The sequence below is a fragment of the Channa argus genome, chromosome 1, assembly GCF_033026475.1.
Source record: "Channa argus isolate prfri chromosome 1, Channa argus male v1.0, whole genome shotgun sequence".
Taxonomy (NCBI): Eukaryota; Metazoa; Chordata; class Actinopteri; order Anabantiformes; family Channidae; genus Channa; species Channa argus.
The window spans coordinates 3869319-3885391 of NC_090197.1; the positions used below are offsets into that span (position 1 = coordinate 3869319).

The following is a 16073-nucleotide window of genomic DNA, read 5'->3' on the forward strand; positions in this document are numbered from 1 at the left end:
GTGAACGTGCTTGGCAGAGAAAGACCAACCACCACATTTGGGGATGGTCCGATTTGGACACACCACGAATTAACAAACGCTCGGACTTTGACAGAGTGAGATTAGTGGATTTAATTCTCCGTTTCCCAGCAGGCTTTTTTTTTTTTTTACTGATGGAATTAGTTCCGTGAAAATGATCGTTCTTTGAACTGTCGTTTGGCCATAATTATGCTTCAGCAGGTGACTTTCTGCCTCCTGGTAGGTTCAGCAGGTCTTTATCCTCCACTGTTTTGGCCACAGCTGTAAGTGCTGTAAGGACAAACTCTGGGTTCAGGTTTAGGTGCAGAAATGTAAAATACTGATGTGGAAATATTCGCTGTCACTGTCGAATAGGAAACTAACTGTCCCCCACTTGACTTTTTTGGCTCATGGCCTCCCGTCGTCAACTGATATCCTCCCACCAGTGTGATAACATCAGCTGCTCACATGTGCTGTGAAGCTTTGCTTTTTATCTGCACCCAAGCTCCATCATCAAAGACCCATCACGACCCATCATAGTATTGACTTTGTTTTGTGTGTGTGCAGCCTGTATCAGGTTTTTGCATCCACCAGTTGCAGGACACAATCATTCATTCAGAGATGTGTTTTTGATCCAAATGTTGCTCTTCAGCTACTGGATCTGCCTCTGCTGCTATTGTGTCGTCGCCTTTTTTAACATTAGAAAGATTAGGCCTAGAAAGTCAAACTCTTGGATTAACCTTTGACCCTTTCTTTCATAAATGGCTGTGTTTTTTTTTTTTTTTTGACTTGCAGATTTATTCAGACTTGGTCAATTTTGTTCTGGGCAAAACAATATTTCTTTTTTATGAACTTATTAACTCAGTTCCATGCAAAAATGCTTTGTATGGAAATATCTGAATCTGAATATCCAGGACTCCTGCTGGATGTATGTTGGTTTCTTTCTACCAAAGAAGTGCAGCTGCTTTTTTTGTTGTTTTTTTTTTTCCACTGACCTACTGACACTTTCTACTAAAATATGATTAAATATACTTGGAAATCAGAGAGAATACTGTACACACCTATTTAGGAATTCAGAGCAGTTTTTGTTTAAGAGACGAGTGTGTGTGTGTGTGTGTGTGTGTGTGTGTGTGTGTGTGTGTGTGTGTTTTGCTGTCCCTTGTCCTGTTTTTCTAATCGCAGTGACTGTGGATTCTCATTTAATCGCTCCAATACAAAACACAACTTTACCAGTTTTCCTCTTTGCTGGATTAGGAGAGAGTGGGTCCAATCAGATCTGCTGTCGGTGGGGAAGCCGTTATTTCACGTGTCCCAGTTCCCAGCAGCACCAGGCGACCCGGGAACACCGGCTCCTGGCCCAACAATTGCTTTTTAATCCCCCTCTCTTTTGTTCCTTTTTTTTTTTTTTACCACCTTCCTCCTATTTTTGCCGGGAATGATCTTAGTTATTGTGAAGCTGACATTTCTCTTGTGCCAGAAAAGAGTTTTTTAATGTATTTTTCCGTCTCTTCTCTCTCCTGCCCATTTCAGGTGCGAATAGGATTTGTCACCATCGCCGCTGCCGCCGCTGCTGCTGCTGCTGAGAAACGTACAGGAGTAAAGACAACAAAGAATGGAGCAACAAAAGAAGAGTTTTTAATTATTAGATATTGAATTTTTTTCTTTTTCTTTTTTACTTTTTTTTAATATTTTCTTTTATTTTTTGATTGTCACATCCCAGATCACGCACACCATCCTCCTCTGTCATATTGGAGGTAATCCCATCAGTGTTCTCGACCTAAGGTCACCTCCCCCCCCTCCACAGATGTGACGTTCACAACAAAAGCACGAGTTTAAACATGATAGAAGCTCTGTGGTGGTAGATTTTACTTTGGTGAGGGGTAAACACGCTCCCAAATTGAAATCCAAAGAGTGCAAGGAGAAATTCAGGGTCACGATCTGTGAAGATAATTGAAATTGCCCTCTCCTACAGTGAATCTCAAATTGCTGCTTTCTTTTCATTTTTTCGCAGTGATGTGGATTTTACAATAGTTTCACAATACAATACAGGAGTGTATTGTATGCAGGAGTGGCTGTAAACAAAGGTTCGACAGGATTCTCAACACGTTCAGGCATCCTTTTGAGGTAGAGTTGGGTTTTGATTTAGTATAATGGAAAAAATCTGTGAATTGGTTTAGAACCGATTAGAACTTTATTGTTCTCCAAAATGGAAATTGGGCTCAATGGAACATAAACACAACAAAAACGAAGTGACTTAGAAAACAAATAACAATGAAAGATCAGCACAGCGGAAGGTCTTGCAAATAGTGGAGCTACACAAACAGTTAACACGCACATAAATACATAAAACAATATGGGGATAATTTACAGCCGCCTGTTCGTTACACTTACTGCACAGGGTACAAAGTGTTTCTTATCTTTCCACTAGTTAGACGTGTCCTGTGGCCTGAAAACCTAAGTGCACGATTAAAGGGGAAGTTCAGGGTGAGTAACAATGAGCCAAGTTTTAGAATCAGAAGTTCTCATAATTATTTAACTTTCTTGATCCTGGATTATTTGCAAATAATTTGAACACTTATTGATGTTCAGTAGTGTGAAGACGACATACCACATGTTAAGAGTAAGGATTCTTTTTTTAACCATTTTCTCATTTGGAATTGGATGCGAGAACCATGTCGTTTTAAAGTCAGGGACATCAACACTCTGTAATCTTTTGAGACCTGAGGAGACATTTAGCTTTTTGAAAACTATTTTGCAGTGTTCATGATTTCCATAAAAGCATTTCGGATATTGATTCAACGGGCCACAGGACACGTTTCCACTTCACCTCAGTCTATGTTAAATGAGTTTAGGCTCAGAGGAGGTGGCAATGTTCCCAGATCTTGTTTATGTATGGTTGTTTCTCTACATGGTAGAGTCTTAACTTACAGTTGTGGATGCAGAGACAAACTATGTTCACTGACAATGGTTTGCTGAGCCCATGCAGTAATGTTAACGACCCCCTGGGGGCCAAAAGATCTGTGGATTCTCTTAAGGTTTTAAAATTTACATTGTGTTAACTGCTCTGGGAATGAGGTTTATACAAACACCGTTGTATTAGATGAAACTAAGCCACGTCGCCTTTTTAAAGTCTAGATACTGTCCCTTTAAAACCATCCTCACATCACAAAGCTTCCCTCTAAGAACCCAGAGGAAGGAAAGGATGATTTCTACCTTTTCTAATCCTTCTCCTCAAAACGAAGCTTGGTTTTGTTAACACCCTAAACTCTCAAGATCAATAAGATCTGTTTCTTACCATTTTGACCTTTGCTTTTATTAAAAAGAAGCTTATTTGATGATTAGCAGTCTACTGTAAAAACCCCTAAACTTCTCCTTTAAGTGGCTCTGTAGGAAGTCCACCGCGCGAGAGGGAGATTAATGGGTTGTGAACTCAGATGGGTGGATGGAAGTCTATGGCTGAGGTAATGTTGTGTGTGACCTGTGTTGCCGTGGAGATGTGAGGATGAAGAGGAGGAGGAGGGTGAACCAGAGCACTGAATGTGTGCCTGCAGCAGCAGTCTGACTGTACACGCCAAGCAACTGACTGACCGACTAACCGACCGACAGGGTGGATTCAAAGAAACAAACAAGAAAAAAAAAACCCCATTGCCGAGTGCCAAAGCTGGGATCTGCTGCATTCTCACTACACTTTTAAAAAAAAAAGGGTTCTTCTTCTTCTTCTTCTTGTAAATATGATATATATGTTTGTTTTGTTTTGTTCTCCTGTATTGCTACAGATTTGTAAAATTTTGCAGAAAAATTTTGTTACATTTTGTAAAATGGGAGCAACTCGTCCCCCCGAAACCCTCCTCTGTTTTTTTTTTTTTTTAAAAACCTCTTCTCAGTCTCTCTCAGCTCTTTTTTTTTTTGTGTGTGTGTGTGTGTGTGTGTTATTGTTGATGGACTTTTAAAAAAAACGCCAGCAGTGGTATGCGTGCAACTTTTTTTTTTTTTTTTCCTTTCTCCGTCTCTTTTTCTCTTTTTGTACTCAACCAGAGTGGAACCACTACAAAAAACAAAAACACACACACGAGAGAGACAAAAAAAAAAAAAAAAAATGGACGGACCAGTTGGCAATACTTCAGTCACTTCTTCTTCATCTCACCGGCACTGGACTTCCGCCCGCCACTTCCCTGCTGAGAGGAGAGGAGAGGTGGTGGGAGGAGGAGGAGGGGGAGGAAGAGGGAGGAAGAGGGGGGACTTCGCTTCACATCAAATCAGATTTAAAAAAAACAAAACACAAAAAGGCACCTTTGGACTTTATTCCTTTTTTTTACTGTGCTGAAGTGAAGTCAAGTGCTATTATTATATTATTATTAGTAATATTATTATTATTATTGTAGCCACTCTGTCTGGAACCCTTTTTGGAAGAAAAGCTAAGGAAAAAAAAAAAACCACACTAAAGCCAATCTGCACTTCTTGTTCCGACAAACATGCTTGTAAGACCAAGTGACTGTCGTGCATCTTTGTTTAAAACCGATAAGGAACAAACACACAACGTAACGAGAACAACGGCAAAAAAAAACGAAACAAAAAAAAAAAAGTGGGGGGGGGGGGGGTCAAACACAGTCAATGGTAACGATCTCACAACACACACTCTTAACAGTAAAAACCCACAATCCAGAATCATGCTGCCTGAATCATACTTTCAACCGTTTTTGGTTTTTTTTGTTTGTTTTTTCTTCCTCGCTGTCACTTTCTCTTACGTTCCTTCCTTTTTCTTCCTTTGTCTCCGTGTCTTTATCTGGCCGTTTTACTTTCCTGTGGTCTCTCCACATGTTTTGTCCTTTCTCTCCCGCTGTCGCCCTGCACACCATCGTACACATCTGTAATACACAAAAACAAAACGAAAAAAAAGATAAATAGCCTTTTATTCAATACATAACTACATGTTGGCTTGGTAGGCTTAGTTGAATCTAGTTCCATTCCGACAAAAAAGAATAATAGTAAAAACAAAGTATGAGCTTCTTTATGTATTGCTTCTGCCGCTGTAGTGTCCTGGTCAGATCTAAAGATGATAAGACGACATATATCTGAAATACTGTATTTACAAAGGCATATCAGGGCTGGCCTCAACAAAAACAGACAACACAACAGCGGGTTGGGGGGCGTTCAACTCCGTCCAATGGGCGACTGATGGTAGGCAGTCGGAGGTTTCCTTCAAAGCTCCGGCTCCATGTTTGACGTGATGGAAATGCTTGTTTCTTGGCTTAAAACTCGTAGCGCTCAGCATCACTAGCTTCAAGCTTCAAAGAGACTTTTATTTTTGCAAGTGTACAGTTTTAAATATTTTTCTGATGAATGATTGTATTTGATTGTAACGATGTATTTGCTTTGGGGAGATGAGTAAATGTTGTGCGTCTATCGCCTTGAATGTTTGAGCGGGATGGAGTCGAGCTCACTAGTTTTCTGGACAACCCACAGAAAACAAATCCTCGTTCTCTGAACCTCTGTTGACTAATGAAAAGTGAATGTGGAAAGTCGATTTTGAACCAGCTGCTTGTGGCCACAGCAGTGGCCTCAACTAAGACACATAATGTGACAAAACGGCTGCTCGAAGCATTTTCCTTTAAACCCAGGAACCTTGTTGAAGACGGCTCTTCTACCTTTGTCACTTTCTAAATTAAAGGTGTTTTTAACAATCCCCGTATAGACACGTCAGTCATGCTGAACCCTGGATTAGGTAAAAGTCGGGACACACCTATCGACTGTGCGGCCAATTCTGAATGTGATTCAGTCGTGATGAGCGGTCGGACCTAGTTTGTCCAGCTCAGTTGATTGTTAATTACGTGCTGTGTAAAGATTCTAGTGTTTAGATCCTGGTCTCTGTCAGTTGTTCTCAAGGTTTTTTTTAAACATGTTTAATATTCACGATGGACATTGGAGACCGATGACGTCAACTGAGGCAGATCTACGGTGAACTACAGCTTTACCTGAACTTAGCGTTGTTTTATAAAGTTATTCTAGCTTCATTTCCCTCTGAAGACTCTATAGTCCACGTTGTACTCACCTTTTACATCCATGATTATGCTGCTTTTTTTTCTTAAAATCATTTTTTTTGCTCTTTTACTCCGCAGTTGTCAAGTTAAAAAGTCAAAGTTCCTGGTTGCCGCCACATTTGTTCTGACGCGAGGTCAGGTGTGTTGCTACTTCCAGACTGTCGGAGACTAGAAATATAGCAGGTGGGATAGTTGGTGTGAGCTGTCCACTCTTTGACAGTCTTCAGGTGTGTCCCCAGCTTTATTCGTCTGTGCCGCAGACCTCCACTGAGGCTCCACCGAGTGACCCGTTCCTTCATTCCAAAAACACTAACGTCTTTAGCACAGATGAACCAAACCAGTCCCGGTTGCAGACTGACTAGCATCAGTAATGTGGCAGAACATTATTGACTTCAGTGTCTTTATGGGAATTTCTGATAACGTGATTGATTTAGAAAATTATGATCCGACCAGCATGATTGAAGAGCCGTCGTTCCTGGCTGCTCACTGTGTTAGCAGTTAGCTCGCTGGCTGCAGCCGTTCACTAGCGAGACACTGCTCTGTGTCAGGGTCTCAGGTTTTGGATGAACTTTTAATAAAGCTCTTGAGATTTAGTCGCAACAGAGCAAAAGAGAACACACAACACTATTAGTGTGCACGACTCGTTCCTTCATGTCCTTTAAACTCGCTCCGTTTGCTCACGTTGACATCTGTTCCACGCGCCTGGTTTCCCCAGAATATTTTTATGCAATTGGGTGATGTTTCAAAAACCAGCAAGGTTCAGATCTTTACAAACTGAGTGACAGCAACAAGGCTGAATCGTTTTTTTTCTTTATACCCTGAAGTTTACTCTGATTCAATACTACAGGAGATGCTGTTTTGACTATTTCCAGCTCCAAGAAAGGTAAAAAAATGCAAAAAAAAAAAAAATATATATATCCATCTTTAGAATTTAGCTCTGATATTGAAGCATCCATTAACCACGTGGAGTCTGGATTTTACAATGAGTACAACCTTGAAACATCCACACGACTCCATTGTTGTTTCATTTAGAGACTTTGCAGCTCGAAATGTGGAGTCTGCAAGTTTCAATCGAGTAATGTCCAATTTATAGCTATAAATATGAAAACGTGTTCCAAAATACGTGCATATTTCGTAATATTCTGTATATATTTGTTATACAAATTGCAGCCACGTGTGGACACAGCGTCTCATTCGATCCGTTCTTGGGTTTTGAGCAAACATCAGGGCTCTTTATCCGTCCTCAGCCTTCAGCTGTGTTCAGTGTTTTAACTGCACTTTGCACTTAGATTTTAATGTCAGACCTGACACCTGTGAAACCCAATGCGAAAATGCTCATAGACCAAGCAGGTGAAAGCTCTGATTGTTTTTCGGATTTCAAAGTCACTTTAAAAGCCGGGAATGGGGATTTTAAAAGATTTCGACAATCAAGACACAACCACACTAGACGGAAACAGTTCCTCATTAGAGAGAGGATCCACTTATTTAAATCGCTCTGTGAAAGGCTCATTTTTCTCCCCCCAAAAAAAAGTGTCTGGGCTGTCACACTAAACACAAACTGTCTGCAATGCAAATCAAAATGCTGTAGGTACTGACAGGGTTCTCACAAGCTGCACTTTCAAATCCGACTATCTCAGTAAATACGTGGAGGGAAGAAAACAATGGAGCAAACTGTGGTGTAATATTTGGCAAAATTATAATCATCACACACAAATATCCCGACCAAAATGCACAACAGTCCTCCATTAGACCGACCAGGCTGTTACAAAGGTCTCATGAATATTAACAGTCGGGAAACCGAGGAAGAAAAACAAGTCTTTAGGCAAAGAGGACTCAGTACTCAGACAGCAGGAATTACAAGGTTTTAGCTGCTAAGAGTTTCTAGATGTTTCTTTGCCCTCTGCCTGTGTGGGAGGACAATTTAAGGTTTCTAGTTTTTGGGGAAACCAGGTGCACAAAGTGTCTTTTTAAAGGGGAGTTGAGGCCAGCCCTGCTTCTTAACTGAGGTTCTGCTTCTTCTACTACTGCTAATATCAAACAAGCAGCCCTGGGCACAGAAACAGGCCCGAACACTCTTCCAAATGTTTCCCTCCAATACTCGAGGTGCGCTTGGATTTCTTTTTAACTTTGTATACCAGCATTTGTGAACGTCAGAAGCCCAAAGGGTGGACAGCGGGTCACGTTTGTGGATCATCTGAGCTCGGAATGAGGCTACGTTCCCTCACTTTTTCGGGCCCCCACAGGCTGAGTGTGTCTTTGGAAAGTGTCTTTGGAGTTTTGTGACAAATGATAAAAAAAGAGCCATCGGTTTTTTGTTTTTCGTTGTTTGAAAAGTATTCGAGCTCTGTTTCTGTTGCCCGGGTCTGCAAGACAACCTGTTGATGTCTGCTGTATTTCAATAAAACAGCCTTTTTCAAAGGGTAAGTGCTCTTGACTTTGTGTGTGTCTCACGTTGTTACTCGCCCGTTACAGTCGTGTTACAGAACGAGGGGCAGCTGCAGGCGAGTGTGCCGTCGTTCCTGCTGAGCCTCCTGGTGGATTTATTCCCTGTTCATATAAACTGAAAATGAGTGAGTTTGCTAAACGACCGTGATCCATCAAAAAAAAAAAAAACAGGTTCTGGAAAAACAGGTTGACCCTGATTACAAACTCCATAGTGTGAGCAACACGATGACATAATCTGAACTGAAGGTTCCTCCAAGTGATGTCATCTGGAGGCATTTTTCACCTAGAAGAACAGACGCATTCGACAATACGGAAGTCAGAGGGAATTTAATGGCAATTATTTAGACGTCCCACCCAAAGTACATCCCAAAGAAGCAAGTTCGATATCAGTGAAGTCGTAGGTGGTGTCCTCCTGCAGAAGGGGAAAAGGGGGGATTGAACTTCCTGTCTGCTTTGTGTCATGCAAGATCAATTGTCACCAGCTTAATTGTTCAGTTATTATCTGGGCCCCAGATGTTTCTTGAAGTGTGTGTTGAACCTTCTGCTGGCTAATTTATCAGCCCGTGGTTGCTGTGTGGACCTCCCTTCTCTGTTTGGCCTCCTCTGAGCCAGGCGAACAAACCATTTCGCTTATTCACTTAGTCACATAACTAAAACGTGTTGTTGTGTTCTGTTGTGCATTTGTGACATTAAACACAATCTCCACACATTACTTCTCATAGAAAACGAATGTAATATGTAGGTGACAGGGTGACGAGTTGGCCTCCATCTTGCATTTTACCCTATTTAACATTTGAGAAGTTTTGGTATCAGTGCTCTGTTGTGACTGATAAGAACTTGTTGTTGTGCTCTAGTTTTCTACAAATTGCATGTGTTGGATTGTGTTGAGGCTGAAATCAGCATGTTAGTATTTTTTAAATCTTGGTTACAGGTTTCAGATATGGAAACTCTTTGCAGCAAGTGGCAACTTAAATGTATTAAGCACCGATTGGCACAAAGCGATTTCAGCTGGCGCTGAAGGAACATTTCTTTAAATAAAACTCCAAACGTTTCTGACCTTGTGAATGAGGTGAACGCGTCGAGCCTCAGCAGATTTCACCTGAACGAGCGAGAGTCCGTAACAGAGGGAGATGGTAGAAATGAGAATAAAGGAAACGGGTTAAAGAAAATGAAATACTTCTGCGGCCTTGAAACCGAGGCGTTTCCTGCCTGCTGCTTTTCTTCTGTTTAGCATTTCGCTCCTGCTCATCCTGGATGTTCTCCACGTCGCCAAGCCCATCCCAGGCTGTAATATCTGGTCTGTATTCTCGGAGGGATATCACGGTGCTGGTGTTAATTTAAGATAAGCTCTGCCTTTGGAATCACAATGAGAATGAATGGGGACTGTAAAAAAAACATTAAAAATGAACAAGAATAAAGGTGAGGAATCACATTTCGGCCTGATAGCAGCACAGAGCGGATTGAAAGCTGTCGTGCCCTCAGAGCGCACGGTGTGTAGCTTCGCTAGTGATGTGTGCAGTGTGTGTGTTTCTAAATATTCATGTTGAGTGTTTGGGGCTTGCGTTCATGTCTCAGCAGATAAATCGACCTGTGAAAGATGAACATTTTTACAGAAAACACCTTTTGTGTCTGGTGCTGCATTCAGGCCCCGTGGGAAATCAGGTAAATATGAGTTCCCTGCTTGAAACTGTTTTTTTCCCCCCTGCTTCCCAGTGGCAAATACTGCTTTAAAATTCACACCTTGATAAAAATTTGTATTGCCTCATGTAAAGAAACTTGAATATATCATAATATATTTATTAGGTATTAGTTACATTTTTGGAACATCTCACAGGTGAATTTGTGCTCATAAGGTGTAAAAATTTCTTTTATTTGTTTATGACATTGAGAAATGAATTCTAATTTGCAGCTTTAAGTCACTGAAGGGGTTCAAACTGATGTGGATCTGCTTTACTTTGCAAATACTTTTCTTGCAACTTGCAGTACATTTAATGGATGTAAGTGTGCAAAGTGTAAAGTTAGCACACACACCGCTTTGGTGAGTGAACAGCAGGTTAGTCAGACATGCAAAACATGGACAAATGTGAACAGGTGAGTGTCTACATGGGATTCAACATTCAGCAGAGAGAGAATAATGTTTGTAAATGAATCATTTGGGTGAGATTGATGTCAAATCTGTGAATGTTTCCAGCACTAAGATCTACAGTCTGAGCTGTTTTGTTGCATTTATTGTGTGTGTGTGTGTGTGTGAGATCACATCTTCACTGGAGCACAAACACTCATCTGTGACACACAGGCCACATTAAAAACATCCACAACTATTGTTTCCAATGTGAACTCACACTGTTTTTTTTCCCCCCAAAGACAAACACTTTGTCCTAAATCCCAATGTTGGTAAATGTCTAAGCTCCAGGAAAAACAGCAACGTTATGATAATTTATGATAATATCCCACATTTTGTACATCGCAGAGTATTTCTTCTGAATATAGTCTTTCTTCTGAATATTTGGCAAAGGTTTCACTGGCAGTATAATCACATAATGTGATACAATGTCAACAGTGCGTTGCTGTTCTCCAGGTTTTCTTTCAGCTCCAGATGTGTGGATTAGATTATCTGTAAAAGCTGTTTCTGTGTGTGTGTGTGTGTGTGTGTGTGTGTGTGTGGATGTTGATAGTTTAAGTTACCAAACCATTTGGTTATGTGTTCATTTTAAGATGTGGGAAAGGAATAAAGCTAATTACTAAAACTCCCAACTTTGGAACGTTTCTCCTCTTGCACAATGATCCCAGGACCTGGATGAGTATACGATGTAAAATCTCATTATTTGTGACTTTTCCGTTTGCAGACTTTATCAGATGTGACCTGCGCTGTCATGAGTCTCAAGTGCTCAAGTGTTTAGTTCATGTGTGATTTTTGGTTGTTGTGTGTGTTTTTCGGTAAATCTCTTTCTGGTCCTTTTGCGTGTTTATTATTTCTTTCAAACGAGAATGTGAACAGTGACCTCGGAGGCTCTGACCTCTCGGGCCACTTGGGCCTGTGTCTGGCAGGACCGTTCAGTAACACATTGGTGCTCGTAGGGCCCGTAATTGTTTGCAGCGCAGTTGTTGCAGATTTTATAGCTCGAAGGGGAAAAACCAAGAGCGAGTTTATCATTCTGTTCTGCTAAACGCCTGATTAGCGTATTAACCTGTGTCGTGCATTTCACCTTATTCTGAGCTCAGTGTGTCTGTACCCTTGCAACCCTCTGGCTCACTGGTGGTTTGTTGGACTGCTGGGTTAAATCCCCCCACCTGCCTGGATAATCTGGGCCTGGGACTCTGAGAGATGCCTCCCCTCCTCCAGCTTCCCCTCTGAGGCTGTTCGGCAGCAGACTGCAGTTGTACTCTGCAGCTCCCAGGTGTGAACAAGCGTAGCTGTGTGAATGTGAATCACGGTGTTGTTGAGAGGCAGAACACATGCTCAAATAAGCTTCCCTGCATGAATAAAAACTAAAGGGAGGAAGAAAAAAAAAAAATCTTAGGCAAGGAGTCCCATGAGGTGTCTCCGCCTAGATTTCTCCGGGTAAACTCCAGGGATTTAAAGCAGCTTCCGCATCTCTTCAAATGTTCAACATGAACCAAGCTGTGCCAGCAGTGAGTCTCTGAGCCCTCTGTCCTTCATTTGAGAAGGTTGACACACCACTGGTCAAATTACCCAACAGCACTCGAGACGCTAAGCTGTATCTGCTCGTAAACATAATTACGTAACGTGCCTGTGTGTTAATTGGCCGGTAAGACGCAGTCGCCATTTTCTTCGCATGTCAGATTCACACAGGATGTCGGTGGGAGATGGCTAGAAATTCTCAGAAAGGCTTATGCAATTCGTCACTGTGTGGCCGTGTCCCTTCACAGTACCGTTGGGCCTTTAATTGGACGCTGGTTTTCTTCAGAGCAGCTCCAAGTCGTTGCATCACCTCTGCTTGTGCAACCAGCTGTGTGGTTTCTCTGTACGTTCTCTGCTTATAATCCAATGCAGATTCATTCACAAATGGCTCTGAGCTTAATGAGACGTTTTACAGCTGCAAAATCGCGCAGACGTACTGTGAAAACCGACTGAAACTAATCACAGGATGAAGTGCGGAGAGCTTTTTTTTTTTTTTCCCTGCTAAACTTGAACCTCGATCTGAAGGGCAAACATGAATCAGCATTTGAAACATGGCAGTTTGATTTGTTGTTTAAATGCCTTCAAAGACGTGACAGAGACCTTCTTGTACTTGTGACCAAAGCTTGTCACGAAACAAATGTGCTTCGTTGTAACTGGCTGTTTTTCCAAATACAGAGTGAGCAGAGATGCAGCATGTGCATGAGAAGCACAGATTAAAAACACAGCCAAACACGGCTGCTGATCTTTCTCTTCATATTACCAGCGACTGAGCCCCCTCCCTGTCTCCAAACAGATCTCCACACTGTGCAGAATAATAATCAAATACTGTATCAGGCCTGTAGAGAAATGCTCGTTTTGGGCATGGAGGTCAGAGGTCAGGTGAGCCTTCGGGGTCTTTAACTCAACTCTTGCATCTCAATTCAGGACCGGATCCTTGGAAAAACGCTCCTCACATGTGCGTGACCTTTTGACAGCCCAAAGTCTCGACTGAACCCCCACCAGACAATGAAGCCTCGTACAGACCACAACCAAGTGCGGATCGTGTACTGCGATTATTGAGAAATACCAGTGTTTAAATTAAAGAAGAAGAATATGTCCAGTATTGTAGCTGAACCAAACAGAACTGCATCAGCTCATAGTCTTAGGTTGTCTTGAGTTCGTCCGCAGCCCCAAGTCCTGGTGCTCCCTCCCCCGTTATGCCTCATTATTCTTCCCCATTGAAATGGATTTCACTGTTTTCAGATGTTATGTCCATGCTTATGGTACAGCAGTGCATCCATTTGGCGAGATCCAGCAATTTTAGGAAAAATGACACTTGGTGACATAACATGTATAAGTATGTATTTACTATACTACATCACAAATCGACCGACGCCAGAGACCAGTACCTCCAGGAATTTGTAATGTTGCAATCACAACAAATAATTTACACACCATGAAAACAATGAAAAACATGAAATCCTGGAGGAGCTGAGAAATGAAAGAAATACGCTGTGGCTTCTCAGACAAAAGGCCTCCGCGTTCTCCTTCAACAATTTCGATTGGGAGCAGAAAGTGTGTTTACTATTTGGCTCATTTGCCCACAGACAGGAAAGACGTTCAGCCATGAAGGCAAGCAAACAAACTGGATTCTACCTGATCGGCTGCTTGGGCAAAGCTCCATGAACACGGGCGATATATTCAAGATACCATAAAAAAAAATGAGACATTTTGGAGCCCAGAAGGTTTTAATGATGGATGTTGACAGTCAGTGTATTTTCTTCTGACCAGGTTCAACTAACCACAACTATTTTGTCTAGATCGGCATTTTAATTGAACATACCAGCATTCAAACTCTGTCGTCTGTGTGCAGTTGCGTTATTAGGACAGAGAGTCACACAGCTGTCATACTGTGGACTGGCTACAGCAACAAGCAGCGTGTGTTGCTCTTTGAGGGTCAGTATGTAGCACAGAGACCAAGTCCACATACGGATGAGGTGGGGGATTAAATGGGGGACTATGACCTACTCTGCCTACTGGCAGGTAGAGTAGGTCCTTCCTAAGCCTGATAAGTACAGAGAATGAACCACTGAGTAGCTTGATGTTTTTTGAGTTAATGAAATAAGACGTTAAGAACCTTTACTGATTCTTTTAACCATTAGGTGTTAATCTAGGCTTTTGTTTTCTAACTTTAGAGCCTCTGAGTTGTGTTAAATCGGGGAGCACAGAGCTAAATATTCTCTATTTTTGTTGCAAACTCTTTCCCAAACATGGCTGATGAACATCTAAACTTTTCTTCTTCTACAGCTTCCTGCAAAGCAACAACTCCCGATGCTGATCCTCAGTTTTTTTGACGCATGCCTCAGCAGATGTGTCTCGTGAACGGCAAACTCCAGATGTTTTGTTTTTACCAGTCGACTTAGCTCTAACCCCCACCTGCAATCTGGTCTGACCGATTGGACTCCAGCTTCGTTAGCTCCTGACTCCACTGTTGATGCCGTTAACCGAAGAGCTCACACGCTTTTTCCAACCTACACAGTGAATGTTTTACGATTTATTCAGCAGAGACACCACCAACACAATGATCATTATCATAATTTAGGCTCAAATATGTCCATTTTCCATCGTTTAGAAATAAATGCATTAATTATCTTTTCCCATCGGAGTAGATTGTCTCACAGATTCACCTCTGCACTTATCAGTTAACCAGACTTTAAACATCACACTCGGCTCATGCGGACTGCAACACAACAACAACTCCATCATCATCATCAGGAAGTTGACCCTCTGTGGTTGAAATGTATCATGGACATCTTGGGTGCTCTCCAGAGTCTCTAGGTTGCAGTCTCATTCCGCCGTTTGAAGACGATACTTAAAAGGCTTTTGTGCTGCTCGTGCATCAGTATAAAAAAAAAAAGACTGTTTCTGTCTATTCAAGGCTGGTCTGTTGTCTCCCTTTGAGCGTCTTCCTGCTGTTCAGCCGGCTCGCATCACAATTTGTACCAAATGATGAAACACGGATCACAGAATAGCAGAGTTACATCTAAAAAAGAGAAACAAAGAAGACAAGGGAAAATTAAAACAGAAAAATTAATGTTCTGTGCTCGTCGTCATGTTGTGATTATGTTAAAATTTTAAGTTTAGACTCATAACAAACATTCATATATTCAGTTCCAGCTGTTGGTAATAAGTAAATAAAGCGTCTCTCTGGAGCAAACTTTCTCAGCCATTTTGGTTTTGTTGGGCGAGCAGTCGAGGACGTTTGTGATGAGAAATTTAATCAAAAGTTGAACTGGCGTGTGAATCATGTTTAATGGGCTCTGCTCGTCAACAGAGAGGCAGTTACTCCGATCAGACGAGATATTGGTCCTCGCCAGGAAGCCTACGATGAGCCATCCTGCTGCACTTGATTATTTTTTAACCTTCTGGCGCAGCAGGTTTGTGAGCTGCAGAGACCCAGCTCCCATTCACGCGGCTCCACACTGGGAGCTTCCCATTATAAGAACGGCTCCATACTGGGAGGCTCCTGTTATAACTGCAGCTCGTAACTGGTCAGCGCTGAGCGGATCCACTGAAGCAGCTGTTGGAGTTTACGAACCCCCTGAAGAGAAATCCCTTCTCTGTGTTCAACCCATCATAAATATTTAGGAAGTGGTTTCACTGTAGGACTGAGGTTCCTTCAAGTCGAGCCAAACGTAATTTATATCAAATATAATCACGAAAGTGGCAGCATGGCGGTGCAGTGGTTAGTCCACCTCATGGCACAAAGGCCAGATGGGCACTGGGTTTTCACTGGATGCTCGTGGAGATGTGCAGTTCGGGCCTTGATCTGGTCATTGTTCTTTCTTTACGGTGGTTTTTATTATTGGCCGCCTTGTACCGCCCCAGTGCTGTCGGTACAAAAAACCCCAGATATATGACGGTATAGTTAGTCATTTAGCAGCCTAGGGACAACTTTGGCATTTAGTGTC

At 42.0% G+C, this 16073-nt stretch overlaps 1 protein-coding gene across 6 annotated transcripts in view; it reads left to right on the forward strand.

The window, feature by feature from the left end:
• The window catches only part of LOC137130533 (zinc fingers and homeoboxes protein 2-like), a 107919-nt gene extending 99460 nt beyond the window's left edge, over nucleotides 1-8459 (forward strand). For all 6 annotated transcript variants that reach the window (XM_067510953.1, XM_067510863.1, XM_067511122.1 and 3 more), the window contains one exon: nucleotides 1528-8459. The gene's annotated coding sequence lies outside the window, so the exon portion shown is untranslated. The remainder of the gene's footprint in view (nucleotides 1-1527) is intronic.
• Nucleotides 8460-16073: the final 7614 nt, after the last annotated feature.